Source organism: Salmo salar, chromosome ssa27, assembly GCF_905237065.1.
Source record: "Salmo salar chromosome ssa27, Ssal_v3.1, whole genome shotgun sequence".
NCBI classification, from domain to species: Eukaryota; Metazoa; Chordata; class Actinopteri; order Salmoniformes; family Salmonidae; genus Salmo; species Salmo salar.
This window is the reverse complement of record NC_059468.1, coordinates 15,624,703-15,628,808: the sequence shown is the minus strand read 5'-3', so window position 1 is coordinate 15,628,808 and position 4,106 is coordinate 15,624,703. Positions and strand designations below refer to the sequence as shown.

At 40.2% G+C, this 4,106-nt stretch overlaps 1 pseudogene; it reads right to left on the bottom strand.

Moving 5' to 3' along the window:
* Window positions 1-4,106, bottom strand: part of LOC106588550 (rho guanine nucleotide exchange factor 2-like) — a 100,254-nt pseudogene that overhangs the window by 6,999 nt on the left and 89,149 nt on the right.

Genomic DNA, 4,106 nt, shown 5'->3' with positions numbered 1-4,106 from the left:
TTTCCACTCAGTTTCTAAGTTTCCATCTCTACTCTCTCTATCTCATTCTCTATGAGCATCAGCTGCATCTCATTTAGCTGCTCTTGTGTTGGTACTGACGCACCCTGCTCTCCCACATAAATTTAAAAAATACAGTTTACTATAGAATAAATACTACAGTACTTACTATAGAATTCTGTAATAAACTATAGTTTACTGTAAAATACTATACTACACATCGATCAGAATTGTGTAGTATACTGTAGAATACTATAGTAAATGCTACAGTATTAACAACAACAAAAAACACTTATAGATACTTGTTTAATGGGGGAGGGGAATGAGCAGGGTATATGCACATTAAATATTGTAGTATTTACTATAATATATATATCCACACACACACACTACCGGTCAAAAGTTTTAGAACACCTACTCAAGGGTTTTTCTTTATTTTTACTATTTTCGACATTGTAGAATAATAGTGAAGACATCAAAACTATGAAATAACACATATGGAATCATGTAGTAACTAAAAAAGTGTTAAACAAATAAAAATATATTTTATATTTGAGATTATTCAAATAGCCACCATTTCCCTTGATGACAGCTTTGCACACTCTTGGCATTGTCCAATCAACTAGTTAGCTAGCTTGATAAATAGCGCTGACAATTCCATTTGGGCTAGCTAGCTAAATTATACAGCCAACATTTTGTCTATATTGATGCTGTTTACAATAACCAAACAGTTGGATAAACAAATCAGTTGTGAAGCCATGAGATGTATGACAGGATTGGATGTTGCATGCAATTTCAATGTTGTTTGAGTTTCTTTGTGTAGAGGCAAATTTGCTTGAGATAATGTTGCTTGACATAGGCGTTTTCAAAGACCCGTCAGTCAAGGTAAGCTCAGCCTACTAGCTCCCCGCCCACTCAGTCGGTCTTTTCAGACTTCCTGGTAGTTTGACATGAGAAAAGGGACTTTTTCTGCATTTTTTTGCATTTTTTATCAGAAAGAATATTATGGGTGATGTTTTAGTCATTTAAAGGGCTATTTAATATTCTGGTGCATTGTCTACTCATTGTTTACAGTCGTGGCCAAAAGCTTTGAGAATGAGACAAATATTAATTTTCACAAAGTCTGCTGCCTCAGTTTGTATAATGGCAATTTGCATATACTCCAGAATGTTATGAAGAGTAATCAGATTAATTGCAATTAATTGCAAAGTCCCCCTTTGCCATGCAAATGAACAGAATCCCCCAAAAACATTTCCACTGCATTTCAGCCCTGCCACAAAAAGACCAGCTGACATCATGTCAGTGATTCTCCCGTTAACACAGATGTGAGTGTTGACGAGGACAAGGCTGGAGATCACTCTGTCATGCTGATTGAGTTCGAATAACAGACTGGAAGCTTCAAAAGAAGGGTGGTGCTTGGAATCATTGTTCTTCCTCTGTCAACCATGGTTACCTGTAAGGAAACAGGTGCCGTCATCATTGCTTTGCACAAAAAGGGCTTCACAGGCAAGGATATTGCTGCAAATAAGATTGCACCTAGATCAACCATTTATCGGATCATCAAGAACTTCAAGGAGAGCGGTTCAATTGTTGTGAAGAAGGCTTCAGGGCGCCCAAGAATGTCCAGCAAGCGCCAGAACCGTCTCCTAAAGTTGATTCAGCTGGGGGATCGGGGCACCACCAGTACAGAGCTTGCTCAGGAATGGCAGCAGGCAGGTGTGAGTGCATCTGCACGCACAGTGAGAGGAAGACTTTTGGAGGATGGCCTGGTGTCAAGAAGGGCAGCAAAAAAGCCACTTCTCTCCAGGAAAAACATCAGGAACAGACTGATATTCTGCAAAAGGTACAGGTATTGGACTGCTGAGGACAGGGGTAAAGTCATTTTCTCTAATGAATCCCCTTTCCGATTGTTTGGGGCATCCGGAAAAAAGCTTGTCCGGAGAAGACAAGGTGAGCGCTACCATCAGTCCTATGTCATGCCAACAGTAAAGCATCCTGAGACCATTCATGTGTGGGGTTGCTTCTCAGCCAAGGGAGTGGGCTCACTCACAATTTTGCCTAAGAACACAGCCATGAATAAAGAATGGTACCAACACATCCTCCGAGAGCAACTTCTCCCAACCATCCAGGAACAGTTTGGTGACGAACAATGCCTTTTCCAGCATGATGGAGCATCTTGCCATAAGGCAAAAGTGATAACTAAGTGGCTCGGGGAACAAAACATAGATATTTTGGGTCCATGGCCAGGAAACTCCCCAGACCTTAATCCCATTGAGAACTTGTGGTCAATCCTCAAGAGGCGGGTGGACAAACAAAACCCCACAAATTCTGACAAACTCCAAGCATTGATTATGCAAGAATGGGCTGCCATCAGTCAGGATGTAGCCCAGAAGTTAATTGACAGCATGCCAGGGCGGATTGCAGAGGTCTTGAAAAAGAAGGGTCAACATTGCAAATATTGACTCTTTGCATCAACTTCATGTAATTGTCAATAAAAGCCTTTGACACTTATGAAATGCTTGTAATTATACTTCAGTATTCCATAGTAACATCTGACAAAAATATCTAAAGACACTGAAGCAGCAAACTTTGTGGAAATTAATATTTGTGTCATTCTCAACTTTTGGCCACGACTGTACACTTGGAAGTGTTGTTTACTAAGACTCTTTACACACCATGGGGACTCTCCGAGCGCGGTGATGCTTTGGCCTCCTCCTCCTCCTCATCTGACGTCACCTCCACCTCCAAGTCACTGCCATCATGATGCCCTTCCGAATGCTCGATTGACTCCTGGCTGGCCAATTGGGTGTCTGCGTTGGTTTCACTTGCTCTGCGAAGGGGTGGAGCCTAGGCAAGATGACAAGTGGAACGATACACCAGATCAATTGTGACACCTACTGACTCTTTCTTTCTATATTTGGCTAATATATAACCTACAGTGCCTTCAGAAAGTATTCAGACCCCTTGACTTCTTCCACATTTTGTTGTGTTACAGCCTGAATGAAACATCTATTAAATTGAGATGTTAATAAAAATTCATAAAAAATGAAAACTTTAAATGTTTTCAATAAGTATTAAACCCCTTTGGTATGGCATACCTAAATACGTTCAGGAGTAAAAATGTTCTGAATAATAGTGATTTTGAATGACTACCCCACACATACAATTATCTGTAAGGTCTCTCAATCGAGCAGTGAATTTCAAACACAGATTCAACCACAAAGACCAGGGAGGTTTTCCAATGCCTCGCAAAGAAGAGCACCTATTGGTAGATGGATAAAAAAAGAAATATTCCTTTGAGCATGGTGAAGTTATTAATTACACTTTGGATAGTGTATCAATACATAGATACAGGCGTCCTTCCTAATTCAGTTAGGAAGCCACTCAGGGATTTCACCATGAGGCCAATGATGACTTTAAAACAGTTACAGAGTTTATTGGCTATCATAGAAGAAAACTGAGGGTGGATCAACAACATTGTAGTTACTCCAAAATACTAAGCTAAATGACAGTGTGAAAAGGAAGCCTCTACAGAATAACAAATATTCCAAAACATGGATCCTGTTTACAATAAGGCACTAAAGTAAAATTGCAAAAAATGTGGCAAAGAAATTAACTTTATGTCCTGCATACAAAGCATTATGTTTTGCATTATGTTTGAGTACCACCCTTCATATTTTCAGGCATGGTGGTGGCTACATCATGTTATGGGTATGCTTGTGATTATTATTATTTGACCCTGCTGGTCATCTGTGAACGTTTGAACATCTTGGCCATGTACTGTTATAATCTCCACCCGGCACAGCCAGAAGAGGATTGGCCACCCCTTAGAGCCTGGTTCCTCTCTAGGTTTCTTCCTAGGTTCCTGCCTTTTTAGGGAGTTTTTCCTAGCCACTGTGCTTCTACATCTGAATTGCTTGCTGTTTGGGGTTTTAGGCTGGGCTTCTGTATAGCACTTTGTGACATCGGCTAAAAAGGGCTTTATAAATAAATTTGATTGATTGTCATTGGCAAGGGCTAGGGAGTTTTTTAGGATACAAATAAATGGAATAGAGCTAATTTTAGGCAAAATCCTAGAGGAAAACCTGGTTCAGCCTGCTTTCCAACAG